Here is a 16,203-nt window from a genome sequence, read left to right as displayed (position 1 = left end):
TAACCAGGAACTAGTGATTGTAACTAGAAATCTCATGGTTTTGAAACAGTTGATTAAAGCCTTGTTTTATACGCAAACCAAGTGCTCAGTAGTCTTTTTACATCATTTACCAAAGTACGAGAGCCCCGGTTACACGGCACTTGTGCAGGAGTCCTGGTTACACGGCCACAGATCCAGGCGTCCCCGTTGCACGGCCACAAGTGCAGGAACCCCGGTTACACGGCCACAGATCCAGGTGTCCCTGTTGCACGGCCACAGGTGCAGGAACCCCGGTTACACGGCCACAGATCCAGGAACCCCAGTTACACGGCCACTAATATATAGTAAAACTTACCTGATGCGCTATCAATTCCTCATAAAAGACAGAGAGTTAATTAATAGGCTTTTATTAGCAAAGAACAGAGCATGCCTCTCGTGGTTGCCTGGTATCCAAAAGGGCAGGGGGCTGCAGAGCAGTCACCTTTATACCCGGGCATGTGGGTGGAGCCAGGGGCGGAGTCAGCTGAGGCATGCATAGGCACAACAGTGTGCAACAACAACAACAATAACAAACAGTGGTTTACCACATTCACCCCTTGTTTAAAATTGAGTCCGGCGGGGTGAAGTGTACTAAAAGTTCGTGTAAACTAAAAGTTCGTGTAATTAAGTCTATCCGGTGGCCTTGTATGCCGTCCTGATCGTCGTAGCAGCGGCGGTGATGGTGCAGCATCCAACGCCGAACCTGGCGTCTCGTTGAGAAGTTGTGTAGTCAATGGCGGGTCCTGGGGCTGCGGCATGCCGTCTACAGGGGTCGGGGTGTGGGTAGTGGTGGGTGGCGATGGTGGTGTCACAGGGGCACCCGAAGGTGCGAGGTCTCGTGTGGAGACTGCGTCCTCCCGCCTGTCCGGGTACGCTACGTAAGCATACTGGGGGTAGGCGTGGGTAGTGGTGGGTGGCGAAGGAAGTGTTTCGGGAGCACCCGAAGGTGCGAGGTCTCGTATGGAGACTGTGTCCTCCCGCCCGTCCGGGTACACCACGTAAGCATACTGAGGGTTGGCGTGAAGGAGGCTCACCCTCTCGACCAGGGGATCCGTCTTATGGGACCTCACGTGCTTCCGCAGTAGGACGGGTCCTGGAGAAGTCAGCCATGTCGGTAACGAGATCCCCGATGTGGACTTCCTGGGGAAGGAGAACATTCTCTCACGAGGGGTGGCATTGGTGGCTGTACAGAGCAGTGACCGAATGGAATGGAGCGCCGCAGGGAGGACCTCCTGCCAGCGAGAGGTCGGAAGGCCCTTAGATTTCAAGTTTAAAAGGACTGCCTTCCAGACCGTCGCATTCTCTCTTTCCACCTGGCCATTCCCCCGGGGGTTGTAGCTGGTGGTCCTGCTTGTAGCAATACCTCTCGCGAGCAGGTACTGACGAAGTTCGTCGCTCATAAAGGATGAGCCCCTGTCGCTATGAATATAGCTAGGGAAACCAAACAAGGCGAAGAGGTCATTCAGACATTTAATGACCGTGGTACTGGTCATGTCTGAGCAAGGGATGGCAAACGGGAAACGGGAGTACTCGTCAATTATATTGAGGAAGTACACATTGCGGTCAGAGAAGGGGAGGGGCCCTTTAAAATCGCCGCTCAGCCGCTCGAAGGGGCGCGTGGCTTTGATCAGGCTCGCTCTGTCAGGCCTATAAAAATGCAGTTTGCACTCGGCACAGATTTGGCAGTTCCTGGTCAAGGTCCTGACCTCCTCGATGGAGTAGGGCAGGTTATGGGATTTGATGAAGTGAAAAAACCTGGTGACGCCCGGGTGGCAGAGGTCATTGTGGAGGGTCTTCAGTCTATCAACCTGCGCGTTGGCGCATGTACCACGTGATAGGGCATCTGGGGGCTCATTGAGTTTCCCGGGCCGGTACAAGATATCGTAATTGTAGGTGGAGAGTTCGATTCTCCACCTCAAGATCTTGTCATTCTTGATTTTGCCCCTTTGCTTATTATTAAACATAAAAGCTACTGAACGCTGGTCAGTGAGCAGGGTAAATCGTTTTCCGGCCAGGTAATGCCTCCAATGTCGCACAGCTTCCACAATGGCCTGGGCCTCCTTTTCGACAGAGGAGTGTCGAATCTCGGGGCCCTGGAGGGTCCTTGAGAAAAAGGCCACGGGTCTCCCCGCCTGGTTAAGGGTTGCAGCTAGGGCAAAGTCGGATGCGTCGCTCTCCACTTGGAAAGGGATGGACTCATCCACTGCGTGCATTGTGGCCTTCGCAATATCTCTTTTTATGAGAGTGAAGGCTGCACATGCCTCTGCTGTCAGGGGGAAGGAGGCGGACTTGATGAGGGGTCTGGCTTTGTCCGCATAGTTGGGCACCCACTGAGCATAGTACGAGAAAAACCCTAGGCATCTCTTCAGTGCTTTTTGGCAGTGGGGGAGGGGGAGCTCCATAAGGGGGCGCATTCTGTCGGGGTCGCGGCCGATGACTCCGTTCTCCACTACGCAGCCAAGAATGGCAAGGCGCGTGGTACGAAACATACATTTGTCCTTGTTGTATGTTAGATTCAGCCGCTGGGCCGTACGGAGGAATTTCTCTAGGTTAACATCATGGTCCTGCTGGTCGCGGCCGCAGATGGTGATGTTGTCTAGATAGGGGAAAGTGGCCTGGAGCGCGTTCTGGTCAACCATCCGGTCCATCTCCCGTTGGAAGACTGAAACCCCGTTGGTGACGCTGAAGGGAACTCTGAGGAAGTGGTAGAGACGACCGTCAGCTTCAAAAGCTGTGTACTGGTGGTCCTCAACCCTGATGGGGAGCTGGTGGTATGCCGACTTCAGATCAATCGTCGAGAATACCCGGTATTGTGCTATCTGATTGACCATGTCAGATATGCGGGGGAGTGGGTATGCATCCAACTGGGTGTAGCGATTGATCGTCTGGCTGTAGTCAATAACTAGGCGCTGTTTTCCGCCAGTCTTCACCACCACCACTTGTGCTCACCATGGGCTGGTGCTACTCTCAATAATCCCTTCCTTCAGGAGTCTCACTACCTCGGATTTAATGAAGTTCCTATCCCCGGCACTGTAACGCCTGCTTTTGGTAGCGATGGGCTTACAGTCGCGGGTGAGGTTAGCGAACAAGGAGGGGGGGGAGACTTTAAGGGTGGAGAGGCTGCAAATGGTGCGCGGCGGGCGATTTAAAAGCTGCTGGCTGCAGACTGTGAGTGGGGGGAGGGGTCCGTCGTACGCTAATGTGACACTTTTAAGGTGGCACTGAAAATCCAACCCCAGTAGAACGGCAGCGCAGAGATGGGGCAGGACCAGAAGTTTAAAATTTTTGTATTCTGTGCCCCATACTGAAAGGGTCACTACACAGTAGCCACCGACGTCCGCTGACTGGGCTTTGGAAGCCATAGAGATCCGATGGCGCGTCGGCAGGACCGGGAGAGAGTAACTGCGCACCGTGTCGGGGTGGATAAAGCTCGCCGTGCTCCCGCTGTCAAAAAGGCAGGTAGTGGCGCGGCCGTTTACCGTAATGTCCATCATGGACCTGGACAGTTGATGAGGGAGAGATTGGTCCAGCGTCACGGAGGCCAGCGTATGGTCAAGCGAGTCGATGTGGACGTTAGATGAGGCGGTGGTTGAGTCCGGGTCCCCCGTGATTGAAGTTGGAGGCGTCCAAGATGGCGGACAAAATGGCGGCGCCCATGATCCCGATCCCCACGCGGCTGGGGGAGCCCAAGATGGCTGCCCCCACGGTTCGCACGCGGTGCTGCTGGCGTTAGCGGTTTTCCCTTTGCAGGCGCTGACATAGTGTCCTTTCTTCCCGCAGCTGGAGCAGGTAGCATTTTTCGCCGGGCAGCGTGCTCTGGGGTGTTTTGCCTGGCCACAAAAATAACATTTCTGTGCCTTGGACATCGCTGCAGCAGTTGGAGGTGGCGGTCCCATGACCCAAGGTTGCGGCGTCCATGGTGCGGAGCGGTTAGGGGAGAAAGCGTCCATATTCCTGTGGGCCGCGTCGAGCGAGAGGGACACTGCCTTTTTCAGGTCTATTTCTCCCTTCTCCAACAGTCTCTGCCGGGAGTAGTCGGACCTTAGACCCGCAACGAAAGCATCTCGGATCAGTCCCTCCGTGTGTGCTGCGGCTGATACTTCTTTGCAATCGCAGCCTCGGCCGAGTATCCGTAGTGCCCATAGGAAAGCCTCCACCGATTCCCCGGGCTGCTGTCTGCGGGATCTTAAGAGGTGCTTGGCATAGACCGTATTTACTGGGCGTGCGTATTGCCCTTGAAGCAGATCGATAGCCGCCACGTAGGTCGTTGCGTCCTGGATTAGTGTATAAACTTGGTGGCTCACCTTTGAGGCCAGGATTTTCAGCTTGTTTTCGTCTAGGGTCACAGTTGAGGCTTCCAGGTAAGCCTCGAAGCAACGCAGCCATTGTGCGAATTTGGTAGCCGAACCCGCTTCTTGGGGGTCTAGGTCCAGGCATGTTGGTCTGAGGGCTCGCAGCAGCGCCTGCTGCTCAGCGTTTGGCACCGTCGGTTGATGCAGCTCCTGCTGTTCAGCATTTGGATCCGACATTTTGTTTTGCTAATAAAATTGATGCGCTATCAATTCCTCATAAAAGACAGAGAGTTAATTAATAGGCTTTTATTAGCAAAGAACAGAGCATGCCTCTCGTGGTTGCCTGGTATCTAAAAGGGCAGGGGGCTGCAGAGCAGTCACCTTTATACCCGGGCATGTGGGTGGAGCCAGGGGCGGAGTCAGCTGAGGCATGCATAGGCACAACAGTGTGCAACAACAACAACAACAATAACAAACAGTGGTTTACCACAACCTACTCCTGAATTTTGCCGGTTAAGAGAGATTTCCGGATATTCAGGTGCCGGTTAAAGGAGTTTCCTGTAATCACTAACATGCTCAAACCTTGACATATCAGTGTCTTTCTGCTCTTTATTGCCTAGTTACTGCATTGTGATTTTGGGCTATTACCCAAGAAATGGCGAGAATTATATATATTTGTTGATATATTATTAATGGTACTGCATCACTACTAATATCAAGAATAATGATTTTCCACAAGATCTATTACTGTCCTTATGATGCTTTGGGGAAGCTATGCTGTTTGAAAAATAGTTGTACCTACAGTCTGCTGATGGCTCTAAAACAGTACAGGGTGGTATCGTTAAACAAAATGCCACAATTTTGTGTGTGCTAATTTATCAAACATTTAAAGTATGACCACACTGTTATGGAAACAACTGTCCGAACAAACAGAAAGAGTGTTTAAGTATTTTCGGTAGTCAAAGGGAACAGTATGTCCAATCTTGGCCATGATAATTAATAAAAGATAGAGGTTTTTCAAAGGGCTCAAGGTGAAGAGTAGTTAAGAAGCTAACTTTGGTCTCATTACAAAAAAAGGACGAAAGGGAGAATCTGATTAAAGTTTTCAAAATCATAAAGAGAATCAAAAATAAAAACAGCATTTGTAAAAATAAAAGGTAAACATTAACACTCCTTTTTTTCCTTTTCAGATACGAACAGACCTGCTGTGTATTTCCACCCTTTTCTGTTATATTTAAGATTTACAATACTTGCAGTTATTTTTCTTATTATCTTGAAGCAAAGCAGCTAGATGTGAAGCAACTGTTCTTTCTGAACTAGGAGATAACTAAGCATCAGTAAAAGCAAAGGAAGCACTGAGCTAATGAGTAATGTCTTAAACATTTGGGGCAGGTAACTTGTGGAATAGGCTGCCCCCTTCTGCAGTGAATGTGGACATGCTGAAACATTCAATAAATAAATAAATGGGCAGACAACAACTTGCATTTATATAGTGCCTTTCATGTAGTAAAACGTTCCAAGGTGCTTCACAGGAGCGTTATTTTACGTAACCCTATAGAAGTTGTCCTGTACATTACACAGAATAGAGGCAAAATTGATACCGAGCCACATAGGGAGAAATTAGGACAGGTGAGCAAAAGCTTGGCTAAAGAGGTAGAGAGGCGGATTGATTTAGGGAAGGAAGTCCAGAGTTTTGGGGCTTAGGGGGAAAAATGTGGTTGGTTAGCGCCTCCCGTTAGCACCTCTGGAGGGCGCTAACAGGGCGCTAGGACTTCAGCACCCGAGCACAATGATTTTAGCGCCACTTGTTTTGTGGCGGCGCTGAACACTACCGCCATGATCTCCTGCGCCCGCAGATCATGACATCAGTCGAGCGTGCAATGCCCCGGTAGTGCCCCGGACCGGATATTGAGTCGCGCCCCCTGCCTTAGCGCCTGCTGCTAGGAATGACAGATAGAGGGGAACACTTTCAAATCGGGAAGCAGCTGGGTGAGCGCTATTTAAAGGCGGGCGTTTCCTGCCTTTTCTTGTCGGCAAAGTTTTTGGTACGCGCAAGTTCAGAGAGAGAGACACGTCCAGAAAGATTTAACACTGTCCTAAGGAGTTTTGATCCTCAGCACCACTTTTGAGGTTCCTAAGCGCCAAGCTCTTTCCCTGTGCCTATCCATTAGTGCATCCAACACAATTGCTTTTGAGGTCTCTCCAGGCCGAGATTCAAGGCTGCAATGAGCAAGGTGTGACTGGCCAGCAAGATGGCCCCTCCCCTTTAAGAACTGCACAGCGCCAGTCTGTCTGGCTTCCCTGGTAACTGACATCACCTGAGCTTCGGTTGCGTTCTGAAGTAGCGCCTCGCTCCCCGACATTTGCGCCTTGAGAGGTGTGTAGCTCCTGATTTAGCGCTCAAATCAAATAGAGGTGAATTTTGCAGTCGGAGGCGATAATTAACACCCCAAAATGGGCGATACCCAATTTTTCCCCATAGACTGCTAAAGGCACAGCGCCAATGAGGGGAAGAAATCAACAACAATGGGGAAGCACAAGAGGCCAGAATTGGAGGAAGGCAGCGTTCTCGGAGGGTTGTAGGGCCAGAGGAGGTTACAGAGATAGGGAGGAGCGAGGCCATGGAGGGATTTGAACACAATGATGAGAATTTTATATTTGAGGCGTTGCTGAACTGGGAGCCAATGAAGGTCAGTGAGCACAGGGGTGATGGGCGATGACACTTGAATAAGCAGGAAATAGGGAAATGTATATTTGGCTTCAAACCATGAGAGAAATAAAAACGGTTTGGGGGCAGCATTATGATCGGATTTATGGAGCACCAGTGTGTGGCAGTATAAAATGGTTGGATGTTTACAACTGCAGTTTTCCACATCACTTAGTACTTGATCTTTGCTGTGCCATAAAGGAGTGACAAATTAGTGGGGCAATCACCACTGGGCTGTTCTCATGTAGCTCCTAGAGATCACTTCAGATCAGATCACCACGTTCCTCCTCACCTCAGTGGTGAAACCAGGGGAAAGAAGAGAAAATAACTTAGGAAAAATTGAAGCTGAATTTGTTACTTGCTTGGTTTCATCATTTCACAGTGGAAATCGACGCAAATGACAAAGACTAAATAGTACCTTGCAAGTATTGCTCCTTTACTTTTTTGGCTAACTCCAAGTCAATATGCTGTCTTTCGGATGAGAGGTTAAACTGAGGCCCCATCTGCCCTGTCAGGTGGACGTAAACAATCCCATGGCACTATTTCGTGGAAGAACAGAGAAGTTCTCCCCGGTGTCCTGGCCAACATTTATCCCTCAACCAATGTTGCTAAAACAGATTATCTGGTCATTATCACATTGCTGTTTGTGGGACCTTGAGGTGTGCAAATTTGCTACTGTACGTCCTACATTACAGCAGTGGCAACATTTCAAAAAGTACTTAATTGGCTGTAAAGCACTTTGGGACATCCTGAGGTCATGAAAGGTGCTATATAAATGCAAGTCTTTTTTCTTCAGATCTTTCTATCAGCTAACCCAGCTCCAATGAACAGTTAAACACATCTTATAGCCGAGGTCTAAAAGCAAATGTTGTATCTCCCTGTACTAGTAGCTCTTTCAGAGTTTTAATTGCACACTTAAAAATAACAGATAAAAATACAGTTTATCTGTGTTGAGGTTGAGACTAGACTTTCACTCTGATTTTTCAAACGAAACAACATTTTGAATAATTTAACTATTTGGCTTGTCTAGTTTGTATGAGTATAACTAGCAGCAGGTAACTAGCCCTATAACACCAAGGTGGACAGTAATATAACAGGGATATTATGCTCTTTTTAACAACAGAAACCCACTGCATATTTCCAGTGTACTTATTGTAGATATTTTGCGTAAAGTCAGAATAATTTGATGTTCCTTAGTTACATTAATGTATTGCTCTCCTGCCCAATTGTCTTTAGCTGGACAGTAAAGAAAAATGAGAGCAGCTAATGTTCTGTAAATAATTCAAGAACAGCTAAACACCTGAAACAATTGTCCTGCCAGAATAATTTGTAACTGTGATAGAACAAGTGTGCTCTTTTAAATTATAAAATATTTCTGTATTGTATCTTTTCACTTGAATGAAAGCTAGCTCTAGACACTAATTTAAAAGTGTAAGCTGTGGCTACTGCCTCGGATAAGACCTCCCTTCTCCTTTGTCTTGATTCAAGAGCTTGATGGACAGGAAACACACACTGAGGATTTGATACTGAAGTATTTGCTTTTATTTATGTCTTTGTCCCTCAACAGCTGGCCTGGCACCTCAGGCTTATGAAATGTTAATTTGTGCAAAGTTGCTTCTGCGAGAGGAGATTTACATTAGCTATTTAGGTCCAAGCTACGTATTTGTAATGTCTGTCAAGTATTAGCAAAGTCAAAACTTAGAGGTGTCAAAAAAACAAATCATTCATGCTTTAAATGCCTGAAAAATATAAAGGATGAAAACCTTTTTTTTTAATCTGCCTGTTGATAAAGGATCAAATCCATTGACAGTCAGTGTTCTCGCTCAGGCCAACATCCCCAGCATCGAAGCTCTGACCACGCACGATCAGCTCCGATGGATGGGCCACATCGTCTGCATGCCTGAAACGAGACTCCCAAAACAAGCGCTCTATTCGGAGCTCCGACACGGCAAGAGAGCCCCAGGTGGGCAGAGGAAACGCTTCAAGGACACCCTCAAAGCCTCCTTGAAAAAGTGCAACATCCCCACCGACACCTGGGAATCCCTGGCCCAAGACCGCACAAAGTGGAGAAGCATCCGGGAAGGTGCTGAACACCTCGAGTCTCTTCGCCTGGAGCAAGCGGAAGCCAAGCGCAAACAGCGGAAAGAGCGCACGTCAACCCAAGTACCCCACCCACCCGCCCCTTCAACCACCGTCTGCCCCACCTGTGACAGAGACTGTGGGCTGGATTTTCCAAGCCCCGAGGAGGCGGGCATGGAGGTGGGACAGCCGGTAAACTCGGAGAAAGTGGGGGCGGATGGCAAAGCCGCCCCCATCCCGCCTCCGTGCCCTTTTGCCAGGAGGCGGGAAGATGTGCAGCTTCGGGTCCCGTCTCCTGGAGGCGGGAAAGGCATTTAATCCTTTTAACTGCCTGTTAACAGGTAGTTAACAGGCAGAAAAAAGGATTAGTGCCATTTTACCTTCACAGGTGAAGGCTTCCCGACCTCGGAGAACCCCGCTGGGTTGGAGGAGACGTGGTGGAGGCCTGCGGTGGTCGGAGGCACCTGGAAGTAAGGTGTAGAGGTGAGTGATGGGTGCAAGTGTGGAATTGTAAGTATGCAAGGTGAGTGATAAATTTAAAAAAGTGTGCACTGACCTTGTTTTCTTCCTACAGCCTTTAGCCGCGCTGGATGGGGAGAGCCGACATCCTGCTTGTCAGTTTCACAGAATGGCTGCTGGAACCTCGGTACCTACAGACATGTGAAATTTAAAAATTTGAAAGGTTGGATGAGTTCTCAACACAAGGACTCATCAAACTAAAGAGAATGTCAGTGTTTGACAGCTTCACAGAGCTGTCAAACGCTGTCATTTCTTTTTTCAAGAAGTCTTGACAGATAGCACGTCTGACGTTGACGTGATCTGTCAGTGACTTCCTCCCTAATTGGCCTGCTGAGCCCGCAGGGCGGGCTTAACAAGCTCAATCAGGGGAAAATCGCTCTGGTTGGTCAGGTGAGGATGGAGGCGGGACATTGACACGACAAGCAGCTGTCTCACCTCCATTCACAAAATCCAGCCCTGTAGGTCCCGCATTGGACTCATCAGTCACCTGAGAACTAATTTCTAGTGTGGGAGCAAGTCATCCTTGGTTCCGAGGGACTGCCTAAGAGAAGAAGAAAGCCTTTAAAAAAAATCTGCCTGTTGATAAAGGATCAAAGCCTCTTCACCACCTACAAGGCACAAGTCAGGAGTGTGATGGAATACTCTCCACTTGCCTGGATGTGTGCTGCTCCAACAACACTCAAGAAGCTCGACACCATCCAGGAAAAAGCAGTCGGCTTGATTGGCATTTCATCCATTAAACATCCACGCCCTCCATCACCAGTGTACCGTGGCTGCAGTATGTACTATTTACAGGATGCCCTGTAGCAAGTTGCCAAGGCTTCTTCAGCAACACCTCCCAAACCCACAACCTCTCCCATCTAGAAGGACCAAGCCAGCAGGTGCATAGGAACACCATCACCTCCAAGTTCCACAAAGAATCATAGAGTGGTTACAGCACAGGAGGGGGCCATTTGGCCTGTTGAGCCTGTGCCGTCTCTCTGCAAGAGCACTTCAGCTAGTCCCACTCCCCTGCCCTTTCCTCATAGCCCTGCAATATTTTTTTCCTTCAGGTACTTATTCAATTCCCTTTTGAAAGCCACAATTGAATCTGCCTTCACCACCCTTTCAGGCAGTGCATTCCAGATCATAACCACTTGCTGCGTAAAAAGGCTTTTCCTCATGTCGCCTTTGGTTCTTCTGCCAATCACCTTAAATCTGTGTCCTCTGGCTCTTGACCCTTCTGCCAATGGGAACAGTTTCTCTCTATCTACTCTGTCTAGGTCCCTCATGATTTTGAACACCTCTATCAAATCTCCTCTCAACCTTCTCTGCTCTAAGGAGAACAACCCCAGCTTCTCCAGTCTATCCACGTAACTGAAGTCCCTCATCCCTGGAACCATTCTTGTAAATCGTTTCTGCACCCTCTCTAAGGCCTTCACATCCTTCCTAAAGTGTGGTGCCCAGAATTCTGGACACAATACTCCAGTTGAGGCCAAACCAGTGTTTTATACAGGTTCATCATAACTTCCTTGCTTAGAAAGCATGCACTGGTTTAAAGGGGGAATAGAGGCAAGTGAACCTACTATGTCAGACACTTCCTCCCCGGTCAGCTCCCCCTTGCACTTCTGCACATTGTCCAGCACAGCCCGGGTGTGGCTGCAGACAGAGCCTATATCTAGCCGGGGCCTGTCGGAGTAGCCATCACTCACATGGTCATACAGGTTGCTCCTGCCGCAGTAAGGCTGGAGGAAGGCGCTCTGAGTGGGCGACCGTGCTCCTGGCCCCGCTGGCCGGGCCTCGCAGGAGGGCGACGGCTGCCACTGGAGAGAGAATGCCTCCCTGCAGCAGCTCCTGCCACCGGCACGCCGCTATCTTTGCCGACCTTTCAACATGGACATATATCGCCGTTCCTTCATTATCGCTGCATCATAATCCTGGAACAACCTACCTAACAGCATTGTGGGAGCACCTTCACCATACGGACTGCATCGGTTCAAGAAGGCGGCCCACCACCACTTTCCCAAAGGCAACTAGGGATGCGCAATAAATGTCCACGTCCCGAAAATGAATCATAAAAAAAGGTGATATTTGTCACATTAGAATTAAATCAGCATTCAAAATTATTAGCACAAATCTGTTTTTCCATTACCTTGAAACTACTAATTTAACATGTGATAACATTATAATCAAGGCTATGACATTTCACGGCTGCAGTCACCATCTCTCCCATAGAATATCAAGGTTACTCCAAAAATTGTCCGGTGGCATACATTAGCAAAACAATTTGGAAATTTAACAATTGGTACCTGTCCGCTTTCTAAAGCTACAGCACTGACAGCTGTGTGGCTGAGCGTTCGGCTTCACTTCTGGTGGATGGTAAGTTGATTATGCCCAATACCTTTTGTTGCACAGCAGTCTGTGTAATAATAGTTCCTTTCTGTTACACTGGGATCAGATTACGGGGATACACAATTATGGTGACCAGAATCTGTCAACATCCAGATGGAGAAACATGTGAGAAATCAATACTGGCACATCCCAGCCTCTCAGAAGCAGCACTCTATATGTTGCCTGGTGATTGAAACATTTCTTCTGTTGCTGTTGTTTCCATCACTTACTAGAATGGAACATTTTGTTACTCAGTAAAAGGTTACAATATGTATTTTTTTTACTTATTCAGACATTATCCATACTCTCTTTTTTCATGTTCCAAATGCAGCTGATCTGCATCTCCTATGATCTGAAAGTTACACTCACGTGTGCTGTGAATGGAAAGGCATACCACATGATTACCAATTCTTTTTTTACTGCAATAGTTCATTCGGGATAGGATGCCTGCCATACAATCCTGTCCATTATAAAAAGAGAAAAATGCCACGTTGTCAGACCATATCATTCAGGCTAAAACTCAGTCAAATTTATTTACAAGAATTCTAATTACACAGAAGCAAAAGGAAAACAGTAGATAATCGGCGATATATTGTTGGATTTACGCAATACATTTAACTGTCTCAAATGTGACGAAGTTTCCAAAATTGTGGCGTTCTTTTCATAATCTTTTAACTAAAGCTTTATGGATACGAGACAAGTCAACACAGTACAATTACATTCATGTTTACAGTCTTCAAAAGATGAGAAAGTCATACAGGATGTTCAACTGCTGGAGTATAAATGTGTCATGGCAGCTGCCAGCGTGCTCCACATGGAGTCCTAATAATGAATTAAGTGACAGCCAGTGGAGATCCCAATAATGGACTTAAATCTTCATCCCAATGCAACCAGACTTGGAATAGTCAAGAACTCCTCAATAGCTTCTCCAGAATACCAAGGTGGGTTTAACAGCATTGGAAAGTTATTTCTGCCACTGTCTATCTAACTAGTAGGTGATGCAGTGCTCTGATACTTTTAGCATTGTCATATGTAAATTGTACTCCATTCTTCAAACTCGTTAACTGTTCAAAATTTTCCTTCAACAAATAACTTAATTCATTGACATACTGGGTGAGAATGTACCCAAGTAGCAACATGTCCGTCTTTGTATAAAAAAAGTAGTTCAGGACTGTTGGGGCTTTCATTAATCTTTGGATAGCCGGCTGTTTTAATACCTGCTTGTAACTTTGATTTCTATAGTATGTAGTACTTTTTCCCTAGTGAATTTCTACTTGGCATTACAATATCTTGTAGAAAATGTTGACCAAGTACAGAATGAAGCCTCAAGTTTTTACAAAGATCTTTAGTGTTCAAAATGTTGTCATTGTAATACTGTACCAACAGTAACCGGTACCTGTTGATGAAACATACTTTTGAAAATATTGAAACACTCACTTGTCAGTCCCTGCATTACAAAAGCAATTATGCTTTAAAATATACTTAATTGGCTGTTAAGTGGTTTGGAATGTCCTTAAGTAATTTAAAGCATGATATAAATGCAAGTTCTTTCTAACTTCCTAATTTTTAACATATCCCCTGGTGTTTTATCCTTTCACTACAACGAACAAGGTCAATTTTGTCAATTCCCTGAATCAATTTTTGCTGGAATTAATTTTGCATGGATCAATTTTGACAATTCCCTTCAGAATCTTGAAAATGTCAACTAGACAACCTCAGAGTCACTTCTTCAAAGGAAACAGGCTGAACTAAATTGCTCAGAACAGGAATCATCCTCTGTGGAGATTGCTGCGAGCATTTTGGATATTAACATTTCTTATTGTGCTTTTTTCCCCCCTGCTGTTCCAGTTTGGGTGGGCAAGAGACATGGTAGAAATTTTAGCACAGCTGTTTTTCTTTTAGCCATCCTTAGTGGCACAATGGATTTCCCAACAGAAATCCCTCTCTACTAGTGCTCTTTGGATGAAGAGGAGGACCAACAGAACAGTGCCAGGCAAATCAGGCTGCGCCCACTTGCGGTGTATTCTGCACACCCAACCAGTTCCATCCTAAAATGGCAATAGGACCATTATTTGAATTAGCGAAAGGGACAATAAAATCGACTCCTATACTTCCGATCAGCTTCACCCTTGCTTCTAGCCATTCATAGAGTATACAGCGCAGGAGGCCATTCGGCCCATCATGCCTGTGCTGGCTCTTTGGTAGAGCTATCCAATTAATCCCATGCCGCAGCTCTTTCCCCGTGGCCCTGTAAATTGCTTTCCCTTCAAGTATTTCTCCAAATCTCTTTTGAATGTTATTATTGAATCTGCTTCCACTACCCTTTCAGGTAGTGCATTCCAGATCACAACAACTCGCTGTGCAAAAAAGTGCTTTCTTATGTCGCCTCTGGTTCTTTTGCCAATCACCTTAAATCTGTGTCCTCTGGTTACCGACCCTCCTGCATTGGAAACAGTTTCCCTTTATTTACTCCATCAAAACCATTCATGATTTTGAACAACTCTATCAAATCTCCTCTTAACCTTCTCTGCTCTAAGCAGAACCCCAGCTTCTCCAGTCTCTCCACATAACTGAAGTCCCTCATCCCTGGTACCATTCTAGTAAATTTCCTCTGCACCCTCTCCAAGGCCTTGACATCCTTCCTAAAGTGTGGTGCCCAGAATTGAACACAATACTTCAGTTGAGGCCTAACTAGTGTTTTCTAAAGGTTCAGCATAACTTTCTTCCTTTTGTAGTCTATGCCTCTATTAATAAAGCCAAGGATCCCATAAGCTTTTCTAACAAAAAAGCAAAATACTGCAGATGCTGGAAATCTGAAATAAAAGCAGAAAATGCTGGAAATTCTCAGCAGGTCAGGCAGCATCTATGGAGCGAGAAACAGAGTTAACATTTCAGGTCTGTGACCTTTCATCAGAACTGGTCATCGACCTGAAACGTTAACTTTGTTCTCTCTCCACAGATACTGTCTGACCTGCTGAGTATTTCCAGCATTTTCTGCCTTAACAGATTTCTCAACCTGTCCTGCCGCCTTCAAAGATTTGTGTACATTCACCCCCAGATCTCTCTGTTAATGCACCAGTGTTCCCTGTAAGCTGCACAGCTGCGCACTGCTCCCCTGAACCCACGCTGCCGGCATTTCAATGTAGAAACCGCGCATGCGTGGTTTTTTGAATGGCCCGTGGAGCAGCTTAAAGGGGCCATGCGGAGCCAAAATAAATGACAGGGAACATAGTCCTGCACCCCCTTTAAAACTATCATTTGATTTATATTGCCTCTCCCCATTCTTCCTACAAAATGTATCACTTTGCACTTCTCTGCATTAAATTTTATCTGTCATGTGTCTGCCTATTTTATCAGTCTGTCTATCTACTCCTGAAGTCTGTTACTATCCTCCTCATTGTTCACTACATTTCCAAGTTTCGGCTGCTTTGAAAAGTGATAAATGATCACTTTATTGTATCAGATTAGGCATCCCAATGCTGGGAAATGGTGCCCTTTGTCCATCGTAAAATTGGGTTATCACCATTCCATCTCTGCATATCTTTGAAGGTGGAATATAGCACTGAGATTATTGCCTATAGCCAAGTAAATATTTCCATTTCAACTGAACAATTGGGTGTTACTAGTGTTTTAGGATCCAGAGATTATAGACCCAATGTATTTTGCCATGAAACTAGGCAAGCATTACTCCTCCCCTGTTCACTGCTATTCATATGACTTCAATGCTCTGAAGGCAAAGGATCCTTCAAAAGGTTATATCCATATTCCTAGTGGTGAAATGAGCTGTTACCATCACTGTCAAGAGCAGCCCAGATGACATTTTATGCTTTCCAAAGAGCTAGCTTGTAAGAAAGACTTGCATTTATAGAGACTTTCACGACCACCGGACGTCTCAAAGCGCTTTACAGCCAATGAAGTACTTTTGGAGTGTAGTCACTGTTGTAATGTAGGGAACACGGCAGCCAATTTGCACACAGCAAGCTCCCGCAAACAGCAATGTGGTAATGAGCAGATAATGTTTTTGTTATGTTGATTGAGAGTTAAATATTGGCCAGGACGCCGGGGATAACGCCCCTGCTCCTCTTTGAAATAGTGCCATGGGATCTTTTACATCCACTTGAGAGAGCAGACAGGGTTTTGGTTTAACATCTCATCTGAAAGACGGCACGTCCGACAATGCAGCACTCCCTCAGCACTGCACTGGAGTGTCAGCCTAGA

Source organism: Somniosus microcephalus, chromosome 17, assembly GCF_052327205.1.
Source record: "Somniosus microcephalus isolate GS21.2 chromosome 17, FLI_Smic_1.0, whole genome shotgun sequence".
Classification (NCBI taxonomy): domain Eukaryota; kingdom Metazoa; phylum Chordata; class Chondrichthyes; order Squaliformes; family Somniosidae; genus Somniosus; species Somniosus microcephalus.
This window is presented reverse-complemented; position numbering follows the sequence as displayed.